Below are 13,569 nucleotides of genomic sequence, written 5' to 3'. Positions count from 1 at the left end.
GTTTCTGTGTTGATGATGAAAGGAAAAAGAAATGGCTTTACTTAAGTAAAGTACGTATACATACATACATATAAGTATATAGTAATATACAATATATCTATATAGTGTGTATGTGTATATATAATAATTATACAATATAATGTATTATATATGTACACATACATTACATATAGTATATAATATATTATATTTTAATACCCATTAAAGACCACCCTTGAATATATTTTAAAATCCACTGACAAGACCTCCCTCTGCCAAAATTTGTACAAAGATGCAATTGATCACAAACTACTGAAATAGACAAAATAAAGGTAGCTAAAGGTGGTAGGTGAATGGGAGTGAAAAATCTTCATTTCATAAAGCATATAGTAATAGACATTGGGTTTTAAAATGTATTTCACTTCTGAATGAAATTTCACTTCTGAATGGGTTGAATAAGAGTTTCCCAAAATGTGTTCCAGAGAACAGTCAGTCTTTACGTAGGAAAAAAGGGATTCTATGTTCATATGAGTCTGGCATTTAGAGGGCATTATACCACTCCTCTCCAAGATTCACAAGACTCACAGTGTCTTAGCTATTGGGGCTGCTATAACAAATACCATAGACTGAATAGCTTGTAATCAACAGAAATCTATTTCTCACAGTTCTGGAGGCTGCAAGTCCAATGTTGGGGAGGAAGAAAACTTTCCTCTACCCTTCTAGGTTCTTCTGGCTGATCTAAGAATTAAATTGACATGAGACAGATTAACGGGAGAAAATCAAATTTAATTTTGCGTATACAGGAACCCTATATACACGAGAGGTTCAGAGACTGAGAGGTAAAATGAGGTGTACACGCCACCCTGAGCTAAGGAATGGGATAGGGGCCTGGGGCTTCCTGGGACAGGAGGGTCATTCACAGGGTGATAAGAAGAAGAGCAGATGTTCGGTAATTAGCTGTTTGCCCTGCCGTATAGATGGGGCCATTTAGATAAAAATTTATCTCTAGAAATAATTATTTTCTGGGAAAAATCCCCAATTTAAGTTCTTCTAGGTTGTTAGGGGAGGGACAGTAATTTCCCTGGAACCGCAGGGTCTTGATTGCCTTTAGCTCAAAATAATCCTCATGCAAAAGTGACACATTTGGGGGGGGCTTGTTCTGAACCTCTACACTAATGTCAAGGTGCTAGCATGGTCAGGTTCTGGCTAAGCCCCCTTCCAGATTGCAGACTGCCAACTTCTGGCTGTGTCCTCACGTGGTAGAAGGGGCTAGGGAGCTGTGTGTGGCCTCTTTCATAAGAACAATAATCTCATTCATGAAGGCTGCACCCTCATGACCCAATCATCTCTCAATGGCTCCACTTCCTAACACTATCTCATTGGGCGTTATGATTTCATCAGTGAATGTGGGGACAATACAGACTTTCAGCTGATAAGAATTAGCATATAAATGGCTCTGAGACACGCTGCTGTAAAGGTACCTGCTTAATTTTGTTTAAATAAAACTTTGCAAAATTTAATTGACCATGGGATTTTTAAAAATTTTATCCGTAGTTAACTACCATATTTTAGAACTTATTGTGGCCCAGGCATTTTGCAAGAATTATTTTCTTCAATCCATTGCTTCAAACACACACACACGCACACAACTTCTTTTTTTTAAATTGATATATAATTGACATATAACATTGTGTAAGTTTGAGGTGTATAACATGATGATTTGATACACATATATTGCAAAATGATTACCACAGTAAGCAGTAAGCTAACCTACATCACCTCATATAATTACCTTTTTCTTCTTTTTGTGGTGAGAACATTTAAGATCTACTCTCTTAGCAACTTTCAAATATGTAATACAATAATGTTAACTATGGTCACCATGCTGCATGTTAGATTCCCCATAACTTATTCATCTTATAACTGGAAGTTTATACCCTTTGATCAACATCTTGCCATTTCTCCACATGCCAGTCCATGGAAACCACCATTCCACTCTCCATTTCTATGAGTTCGGTTATTTTAGATCACACATATAAGGGAGATCATACAGTATTTATCTTTGTCTGTCTGACTTATTTTGCTTAACATAATGCCCTCAAGGTCTGTGTATGCTGTCGTGAATGGCAGGATTTCCTTTTATTTCATGACTGAATAATATTCCATTGTATGTACATATATCACATTTTCTTTATTCATCCACTGATGGACACTTGTTTCCATGTCTTGGCTATTGTGAATAATGCTGCAATGAACATGGGAGTACAAATACTTCTTTGAGATAGTAGTTTCATTTCCTTTGGATATATATCCAGAAGTGAAATTGCTGGACCACACGGTAGTTCTATCTTTAATTTTTTGAGGAACCTCAGTACTGTTTTCCATGGTGGCTGCACCAGTTTACATTCCCACCAACACTGCACAAAGGTTTCCTTTTGTCCACATCCTTCCCAGCATTTGTCATCTCTTGTCTATTTGGTAACAGCCATTCTAACAGGTGTGAGTGATATCTCATTGTGGTTTTTACTTGCATTTCCCTGATGACTAGTTATCTTGAGTGTCTATTCACTTACCTGTTAGCCATTTGGATGTCTTCTTTGGAAAAATATCTATTCAGGTCTTCTGTCCATTTTTAAATTGGATTATTTGGTTTTCTGCTATTGAGTTGTATGAGTTCTTTGAATATAAGATAGGTATATATTTGCACATATTTTCTCCCACTCCATAGGTTGCCTTTTCACTTTGTTGATTGCTTCTTTTGCTGTGCAGAAGCTTTTTAATTTGATGTAGTCCCACTTGTTTATTTTTGTTTCTGTTGCTTGTGTTTTGGGTGTCATATTAAAAAAAATCATTACGAAGACCCACGTCAAGGAGATTTCCCCGATGTTTTTTCCTAGGAGTTTTATGGTTTCAGGTCTTACATTTAAGCCTTTAATTCACTTCGACTTAATTTTTGTGAGTGGTGTAAAATAGGGGTCCAATTTTGTTCTTTTGCAGATGATTATCCAGTTTTCCCAGCACCATTTATTGAAGAGACTGTCCTTTCCCCATTGAGTACTCTTGGCTCCCTGGTCAAATATTAGTTGACTGTACATAGTTACTCATGCTCAATTTCATCACTATCCCTACACAGCCAGTGCTGGTTCTTTGGATCAAAAGAAATGTTAGGTGAAAAGATAAATATTTCATCACATATTATGCTTATCTCCTTATACATTTTACTCTATAATGTATTTGACTTCTTGATATTTTAATTATAAACATTTCCTTGTGCAGTATAAATTGCATAAGTAGCAAGTATATGGTTTCCCTTAGCCAATACTGGCAACACAACACAGTTAACAGCATCTACCCCAGAAACTGCTTTTCTTCACAAACTGTCTTGGGATTAAATCACAGAAAGAGGTAGGAGTAAAGAATTCTTTGGTGCTTTCCATGTTTGTACTTAAATGCTCATCCTAATGTGATAAATAAAAATAACCAGAGTCCTTAAGGAAATAAAAGAGAAGCACAGCATAATGTCTTTGTGCTTTTGAAACCGTGCACCTCAGGTTGGGACTTGAACCCACGTGGCCGGGACTTGAACCCGGCCAAAACCCAGACTGGGACTTGAACTGTGGGACAAAACCCACAGTCTTCCAACTGAGATCACACACCTGGTTTCAGGACTTAATGAAGCTCAGGTCCTTGATGTCTCATCGCAGAAAGAATTCAGTGAGAGACAAAGTGATAGATAAGAAGTGGATTTATTTAGAGAGAAACACGCTCCACAGACAGAGTGTGGGCCATCTCAGAAGGTGAGAAAGGCACCAGGGTATGGGGGGTTGTCAGTTTTTATAGGGGTGGGTAATTTCATAGGCTAATGAGTGGGAGGAGTATTCCAGCTATTTCAGGAAGGGGTGGGGATTTCCAGGAATTGGGCCACCGCCCACTTTTTGATCCTTATGGTTGGTCTTGGAACTGTCATGGAGCCTGTGGGTGTGTCATTTAGCTTGCTGATGTGTTAACAGTGAGTGTATACTGAGGCTCAAGGTCTAGTGGAAGTCGACTTGTCCGCCATCTTGGACCCATTTGGTTTTAATCAGTTTATGTCAGGTCCTCAGGCTATGTTATTCTTTCAAAGGTTGTGCTCTGCCCCCTTCCCTCCTGTTTCACTTTGAGCTGCAGGGTAATAACTGAAGCAGTACAATATCCTGTGTGCCAAACGGCCTCCTGAGTATCCAGCAAACCTAAGCCAGTTTCCACTCTGATCTCAGGACTCCTGTAACATTTCTAGGGTAAGGTATAGAACCACAGCCCCATCAGGGGAAAGGCTGCTTTCTTTTTTCCTCTCTTTTTTTTTTTTTTATGTTGAAGTTAAATCAGCTGTTGGAAAGAGGATTTTTAAAATTCGTTCATGTAGGAACAAGCTTTAGCAAATTCTGAAGCTCCAGAAATGTAAACACAACTTGGAATTTGAATCTGGATGATTCCTAACAGGACCCATGATTTGGATTTGGCTGAAAATTCTCAGTCTGATTTTCCAGGACAGGCTGATGACGGCTGCTGGCCCACACTCAGGCCCGGCCTGGCAGGGCCTGCTCCTATCCCCTCCTGTTGCCCTCCCTTTGCTTGAGCCTTTGAAATGCCCACAAGCTAACAGCTGCTGGAGGCGCAGAAGGGCCTGGCAGGGACAGGTGGCCCCACCTGTGTCTCCATGGTGCCAGCTCCAACAGCTGGTCACCCGGCTGGGAGAAGGGCAGAGGGATGGAAAGACAAAAACGAGAGTGGGAGGATGGGGGAGCCACGGTGACAGAGTGGGAGACAGAGGCAGGGGAGAGGAATGAAGGTGGGGCGAAGCCTGTTCAGCAGCTTTAGCGTGAGGGGCTTTGCTCCTCTGAGGGATTTGCTGGAATCACTCAGCACCAGTGAAATCAGGAGGCCTCACGCAGAAGTGAAAGTGAACAATAATTCTCTTTGAAAAATATGGCCACCTAGGTAGTATTCTTAAATCCTCTGATCCTACAACCCCAAGCAGGGTTTGAAACTTGATGACCTTTACTGACTCCACCAGAGGTAAACAGACCACATGCAGGCTCCAGGCTGGGAGGTGAAGCCACTTGGTGCTCCCCCCAGGTGGGCAGAACATCCCAGGAAGCCCCGGCTTCAGACGGCCATGCCAAAGGCCTTGGGGGGAAGCCACACAGCCAGGGGCGGCATCACAGGTGAGGGGCAGTCTGAGCGGACTTGGGCTCTTCAGGATCCCCAGCCCAATCACCTAGAATTCTCCTACCACTTCTTTTCAGGTAAGGCCCTGCAGGGCAGGGTGGCACACCTCTGGTGCTCCCCTGTGATGCTTTGGCGAGCCCCTCCCCCAGCCTCGGGGAGCTATGACTTCAGGTACCTGTGACTCACATGTGACTCTTCTTTGGAGGACTGCCCTGGGCTACCGGAGACACCTGGCCACCTGCACACAGAGCCTGAAAGGCCTGGAAGTTTCCACCTGTGCGGCCCTTAGCCAATGACACTGGAACCTGGTTCCCTTGCCTCAGATCTGGACAGACTCTGTCCAGACTGAAGCCACCTTCTGTAGGATTTTGTTTGAGCTCGCACCTGTAGGGCAGGAGATATAATTTTCCCTCTATCCTTCTACTTTCTTGGCTGAGACTCCCCTGTAATAAAATACAGATTAACGGCAGAAAAACAGTTTAAAGTACATATGGACATATACACCTATGGGAGCCCCACAAAGATATGAGACTCAAAGAAGTGAACAGACCAGGAAGCTTTTATACCTTTTAGACAAAGAAACGATACATTTGTGAAGAATTGACAAGGACCTTGGGCTAGGGATAGTAATGTGGTGAAGAGGTAACAAGGTTTGTTTAGATAGATTTCTTGGCCCTAAATTCCCCGTCTCTGGTGATAAGGATGCCTCCCTCCCTCCCGGCACAAGGAGGGCACCTTTCACATGGGAGATTTATCTCCTGCTTTCAGGGAAGAAGGGTGAGTTCAGAGCGACCTTCCTGTTTCTGCGGGGTTCTCAAATTCCTTTATCTTAAGGTAGTCAGTGTGCTAAGATGCCATACTTGGGAGTAGCGTGTCCTGAACCCCACCCATACCTTTCCCTCTCCTGCTTCCCCATCTCTTTACCAGTTTCTTCTGGAAGCCCTTTGTTCATAAAGGATTTGCATCTGAATTCTCCTCTTGGAGTCTGCTTCTGAAGAAACCGACTTAAAACGGGCAGGGTTTTCTTGTGTGTGTGTGTGCTCAATTTTTATTATCAATGCTTTATTGATTTATTTTTTTAATTTATTAATTTATTGTTTGGGCTGCGTTGGGTCTTCTTTGCTGCGCGCGGGCTTTCTCTGGTTGTGGCGAGCAGGGGCTACTCTTCGTTGTGGTGCGTGGGCTTCTCATTGTCTTGCTTCTCTTGTTGCGGAGCGCAGGCTCTAGGCGCGCGGGCTTCAGTAGCTGTGGTGCACGGGCCTAGTTGCTCCATAGCATGTGGGATCTTCCCGGACCAGGGCTCGAACCCGCATCCTTGGCATTGGCAGGCGGACTGTTAACCACTGCACCACGAGGAAAGTCCCAGAAAACTATTTTTAAAAATTGTTTTTGTGACGTATATTACACCAGAGACTATATTATGTGTATGTATAGTCTGAAGAATAAAAATGGCATGTACCCTTGTGTACACTGCACTCAGCATTAGAAATGGATTATACTTACACTTTTGAAGACCCTCTGAATCCTCCTCTCTCTCCCATGGCATCCTTTCCTCTCCTTTAAGGCATAACACGTATCCTAAAATCTGTATCCATCAATATTTTGCTTTTCTTTTAGCTTTACACATATGTATGGAGACTTTAATAATATATTGTTAAGCTTTGTATGTTGTAGACCTTTATATAAATGGAATCACATTATGTTTTTAACGTTGCCAGCTTTTTCTTTCTTTCAACATTGCTTTGGAGATGTGTTAGCTGCAGTTCATTCATTTTCATTGTACTACGTTATTCCATTGTGATTATATCATCATTTTTAATCCATCTACTCTTCGTGGGATTTAAGTTGTTTCTGATGTTGTGAAATGACAATTTGGGCTTTTATGAATGCTTTCCTGGTGCATATTTTTGAGCTTCTCTAGGGGATACTGGGGGAGGGGGGTGGCGGGTGGGAATACTGGGCCCTAGGTATGTGCATCTTTAACTTTGTGGGTTCTAATCAGGTGACACCTGACAGTGCTTTGCTTCAGGTGTGTGGCACTACCTCATACCTCCTGCTCTGGGTTCTCGATTTGGAAATGTGGAAGGACTTAGCAACCTTCTGGGGCAATCCTCTGACTGATGGTGGATGAAACCTGTGGACCAATCAGAGATGCATTTCCTCCAGCTTCTCAAATGAGGACCCAGAGCACCTCTAGTAGCAACACAAAAATACATCCTTACATCTTTCTCCCTCCTTTCCTGCCTCACTCCCTCTTCCGCTCTTGCCCCCGGGGATCACACTCTCCAATATAGTACGATGCTTTGTTTTATTTGGCTGTATTTCCTGGGAAACCCAGGTTAAGATATGTTTCTCCTATTATAAACTTTTACAGCTGTACATTTTCTTCTGAGTTCCCCCATTTGTTGTATCTCAACACATTTCAATGTGCACATCTTTTGTGGGGGGGATGGGGGAGTTCTAAGATTTCCCCAATTTTCGCTAATTTGTCATTGACTATGAATTATTTATGTGTCTTTGTATTTTCAAATGTATAGATTTTTAAGTTAGTTTATTTTTTATTGTAGTATAGCTGATTTACAATGTTGTGTTAGTTTCTGCTGTACAGCAAAGTGAATCAGTTATACATATAAATATATCCACTCTTTTTTAGATTCTTTTCCCATGCAGGTCATTACAGAGTACTGCGAAGAGTTCCCTGTGCTATACAGTAGGTCCTTATTAGTTATCTATTTTCTATACAGTAGTATGTATATGTCAATCCCAATCTCCCAATTTATCCCTCTCCCCATCCCACATCCCCCCCTGGTAAAAAGTTATCTTTTTAAAATTAATTTCTATCTTAGTTACATGGTGATTAGAGGGTATGTTCTGTTAGGCGCTGATTCTTTGAAATTTATTGAGACTTGTTTTATGGGTTACTACGTGGTCAGTTTTTATTTAAAAAGCCTTTTCTTTAGTTTTGTTGTTACAGTGGTCGTATTATTCCTCTCCAAATCTTTTATATACTTGCTGATTACTTTTCTGTGTGTCTAACCTGTCAATTACTGAGAGAAGGATATTAATATCTCTTACTATGATGGCAAGTTTGTCAATTTCTCTTGGGCAGTCAGTTTTTGCTCTATATATTTTCGCTTTATTTAGGCAGCAAAGGAGGTTAGTCAGGCCTAAAAAATGTAGCTGAGGGCAAGAAAATTATTGCTTCAACATTTCAAATTCTCCTAGGCTGTTCTAAATGGAAAGAAATGGGTAAACCTCAGCTGAGCTAGTTCTTTTTAAAGCAAGTAATGAGTGAACAGGTAAGGAAAACAGTTTGTCTCTAATGAGTTGTTCTATATGAATATCTGGATTCTCCACACAGCTGAAGTTCAGGCCAATTAAATGTCTAAAATGTAAAAATAATTAACTGATTTCTCTCCCTATCCTTTTATTTTGAAAAATTTCAAACCTATATAAATTTGAAAGACTAGTATAATGAAAGCACATAAAACATTTACACCCTTCTTCCAAATTCACCAATGTTAATGCTTTGCTAAATCTGCCTCCCCCTCTCCCTACATATATTTTTTTAGTTGAACCATTGGAAAGTAAATTGCAGACATCATAACACTTCACCTGTATATGTTTTAGCATGTGTCTCCTAAGAACAAAGATATTTTCCTAAAGAACCACAACACCATTATGACATTGAAAAATTTAATATTGATTCAAAAGAATTACCTAGGATATAGTCATTCAAATTTTTTCAAATGAAATCCCCAAATGTCCTTGGTTAGTCAGTTTTTATTTTAAAAATTAGTATTAAAGTTCCCATTGCATTTGGTTGTCATGTTTCTTTAGACACCTTTTCTTTTGAACAGCTCTGCCCTCCCATCCTTTTTTTGGTCTTTCAAGACATTGACATTTTCAGAATCCAGGCCCCTTGTCTTGTAGAATGTCCCATTAGCTGGATTTGTCAGATTGTTTCCCAATGGTTAGATGTAGGTTATTTTTATTTATTTTTTATAAATTTATTTATTTTTGGCTGCGTTGGGTCTTCGTTGCTGCACGTCGGCTTTCTCTAGTTGCGGAGAGCAGGGACTACTCTTTGTTGTGGTGCGCAGACTTCTCATTATGGTGGCTTCTCTTGTCGTAGAGCACAGGGCTATAGGCGTGCAGGCTTCAGTAGTTGTGGCTCGCGGGCTCTAGAGCGCAGACTCAGTAGTTGTGGCGCACGGGCTTAGTTGCTCTGCGGCATGTGGGATCTTCCCAGACCAGGGATCGAACCCGTGTACCTTGCATTGGCAGGTGGATTCTTAACCACTGCGCCACCATGGAAGTCCAAGATGTAGGTTATTTTTAGCAAGAATACTACAGAGGTGATATTTCCTATACTTCACATCAGGAAGCACATGATATCTTTTTCCCCCAGTTATTGGTGATGCTAATTCTTTGGTTAGGTTTATTAAAGTATAATATACGTACGGTACAATTCACTCTTTTTAGTATAAATGTATACATGAGTTTTGAATAAGTGTATACAGTTACATAACCATCACTTCAATCTGGATATAGTGTTTCCATCATCCCCCAAAGTTCCCTCATGCCCCTTTGTACTCCCTCTCTTCCACCATCCCCAAATTCATGAATATAAAATAAATGGAATCATACAGTATATAGGCTTTTGTGTCTGGCTTCTTTCATTTGGCCTTATCAATAGTTTGTTTCTTTGTAATGTTGATTAGCATTTCATTGTATGGATGTAGCAAACTTTGTTTATTCTTTAACCAGTTGATGGATACTTGGGTTATTTCTAACTTTTAGCTATTAGGAATAAAGCTGCTGTGAACATTTGTGTGGACTTGTTTATATTTCTCTTAAGTAAATACCCAAGGAATACCACGGTATGGGACTGCTGGGTTGTCTGGTAAGTGTATGCTTAGCTTTATAAGAATCTGCCCAACTGTTTCCCAGGTGACTGTATCATTTTGCACTCCACCAGTAATGTATGAGAATTTTAGTTGCATCACATCCTGGGCAGCACTGGGTATTGTCAGTCTTTTTAATTTTAGCTATTTTAGTAGATGTGTAGTAGAATCTCCTGGTAGGATGATGCTAACTTAAATTATGTGGTAAGGCAGTGTCCATCACATCTCTCCGTTGTAATGACTCCTTTTTTCCTTTGTCATTGACAGGTAATTTGTAGGTGAAACTTAGAGATCATGCACATGTTTTCTTTCACTCAACAGTTTTGGCATTTATTGATGAGATTTTCCTGAACTGGTTAATGGTTATTAATTATTACATCAGTGATACAGTGGCAAAATAGTGATTTAAGAAAATTTTATAGTTTTTCTACATTTATTAATGGCTATTCTCTTGTACAAAAGAGTTTCTCCCCCCTTTTCCTCACCCTCTTTATCTCTCTGGTTCAGTATCTACACAAATGGATTCTTTTTTATACAGTCCATTATACTCCATTACTGTCACTATTCATTTTGATGCTCAAATGGTCCTGGGTTTGACCACGGGAGCTCTCCAAGCTGGTTCCTGTGTCCTTCTGACATGTCTCCATCAGTCTTTGAGCATGTCCTCGCTTTCTGGAGCAGTAAGCTTTCCTAGGCTCATCTCTACTTCCCTGGAATCAGCTGTTTTTCTAAAGAGCCCTGATTCCTTTTAGTGAGGAATGATATTTAAAAAACAAATTCTGGGCATCCAGTTACTGGAGTGTCATGGTTTCTAAGCCCATTTAGTGGGCAGACCTGGAACGTATATTTTTAAAAACAATATTGAGTTTTTATAGATGCCTCCAGTTCAAATTCATTACCACAATATTTTTTCTCAACTTCTCACATTTCAAATTCTCCCACAGCAAGGGTCGTGGTTCCAAAAATATCAATACATTTACTTATTTGCTCTCCCATACAAATATACACAAAATAGTTTCAGAAGTTGTAAAACTGGTTGCTTTACTAAAACAAACCTACTGAGTAAATTCAAGATTTTTTGCAGTTCTTTTTGTCCTCGGGGTGTTTTCAACCCAGATTACATTGTTTTCAATAATTACTTGAATTAATTATTTTTCTCTGGTGTTATGTTAGCAATTTGATATACAGTTATTATTAATTTTTTAATTTACTTTTGGCTGTGTCAGGTCTTAGTTGCGGCACGTGGGATCTTTCATTGCCGTACGCAGGCTCTTGGTTGTGGTGCGTGGGCTTCTCTCTAGTTGTGGTGTGCCGGTTTTCTCTTCTTTAGTTGTGGCACACAGGCTCCAGAACACATGGGCTCTGTAGTTTGCGACATGCAGGCTCTAGTTGAGGTGCGCGGGCTCAGTAGTTGTGGCACACAGGCTTAGTTGCCCCATGGCATGTGGGGTCTTAGTTCCCTGACCAGAGAATGAACCCGCGCCCCCTGCATTGTAAGGCGGATTCTTTACCACTGGACCACCAGGGAAGTCCCTGATATACAGTTAAATGATTTCTGTCTGGATTTAATTTTAGGGTTTGATTCATCCTTTTTAATTTAATTTTTGAATGTGGAAGGCATTTTCTTGGTTTAATAATGTAGGCCTTATCTTGTTTTCAACAGGGCACCTGATAAATTTCTCTTGATAACTTTAGGGAAAGTTATCATCTGATAGGACCATCCCAACCAAACAAGGTTGGGGTATGGGTCAATTCAATTTTGGAGGAAGATTTCTAATGACAATTATAAGGCCCTGTGATACTATGAAAACAATAATCGACGTCCTCCCATTAGACAGTGAGCTCCCATGGAACAGGGACAATGTCTCTGAATTCCTGGAACCTAACAAATGACCAACACATAAAAGTGGTTCAATACATCTTTATTGAACAAATGGAGGGATGAACAAAGAGGTGGGTGGAAGGGAAGAGTATCTCAATAGGCTAAAATGATGGGCTAACACCAGCTAAATTAAACTTACTGGGACTGAATAAAGCGTGATGTTCATATTATAAAAGAAAAAACAACACATATACAAAGGTATAGATTGTGGGGAACTTGGTTTTGTTTTGTTTTGTTTACTGTATTTATTTATGTATTTATTGGGCTTCACTGGGTTTTCGTTGCAGCGAGCGGGGGCTACTCTTCACTGTGGTGCACAGGCTTCTCCTTGAGGTGGCTTCTCTTGTTGCGGAGCACGGACTCGAGGCGTGCGGGCTTCAGTAGTTGTGGCACGCAGGCTCAGTAGTTGTGGCTCGTGGGCTCTAGAGTGCAGGCTCAGTAGTTGTGGCACACAGGCTTAGTTGCTCCGCGGCATGTGGGATCTTCCCAGACCAGGGCTCGAACCTGTGTCCCCTGCCTTGGCAGGTGGATTCTTAACCACTGTGCCACCAGAGAAGCCCCAAGCTGCACACTCTTGAAGCAGGACATTGATACAAAGGAAGGATTTTTAGGATGGTGACTATGAGCCTAAGGGGTCTGAAAACCACCTCGAGTTACCAGATGGTGGAAGGTACTAGGGAAGCTTCCCTTGGAAGAGATTTCCAGATGAAATAACAACTCTGCAAACATGTGAGAGACTGTCATGGAGAAAAAAGATCAGGCACTCTGAGGGACTTCAAATAGCAGAACTAAGACCAATTCATAGAAGGTACAGAGGCTAACTTCAGCCCAGTATAAGAAAATATTTTCTAAAAATAGAACTACCATATGATCCAGCAATCCCACTCCTGGGTATCTGTCCAGAGAAAACCATAATTCGAAAAGATACATGCACCCCAGTGTTCATCGCAACACTACTTATAATAGCCAAGACATGGAAGCAACCTAAATGTCAATCAACAGAGGAATAAAGAAGTGGTACATATATACAGAGGAATATTACTCAGCCATAAAAAAGAATGAAGTAATGACATTTGCAGCAATGTGGTCGGACCTAGAGATTATCATCCTAAGTGAAGTAAGTCAGACAGAGAAAGACAAATATCATATGATATTGCTTATATATGGAATCTAAAAAAGTGATACAAATTAACTTATTTACAAAACAGAAACCAACTCCTAGACTTAGAAAGTAAACTTATGGTTACCAAAGGGGAAAGGTAGGGGGAAGGGATAAATTAGGAGTTTGGGATTAACACATACACACTAATATTTATAAAATAGATAATCAACAAGGACCTACTATATAGCACAGGGAACTCTACTCAATATTCTGTAATAACCTATACGGGAAAAGAATCTGAAAAAGAATGGATATATGTATAACTGAATCACTTGGCTGTACATCTGAAACTAATATAACATTGTAAATCAACTATACTCCAATATAAAATAAAATTTCAATTAAAAATTTAAAAAAAGAAAATATTTTCTTACAGAGTTGAACAGAAAGGGAACGAGTTACCTCAACTTGGTGAGCTCCAAAGATGGTGA

The sequence above is a fragment of the Eschrichtius robustus genome, chromosome 1 (genome assembly GCF_028021215.1).
Source record: "Eschrichtius robustus isolate mEscRob2 chromosome 1, mEscRob2.pri, whole genome shotgun sequence".
Classification (NCBI taxonomy): Eukaryota; Metazoa; Chordata; class Mammalia; order Artiodactyla; family Eschrichtiidae; genus Eschrichtius; species Eschrichtius robustus.
The sequence above is the reverse complement of the archived record's forward strand: the minus strand, read 5'-3'. Positions refer to the sequence as shown.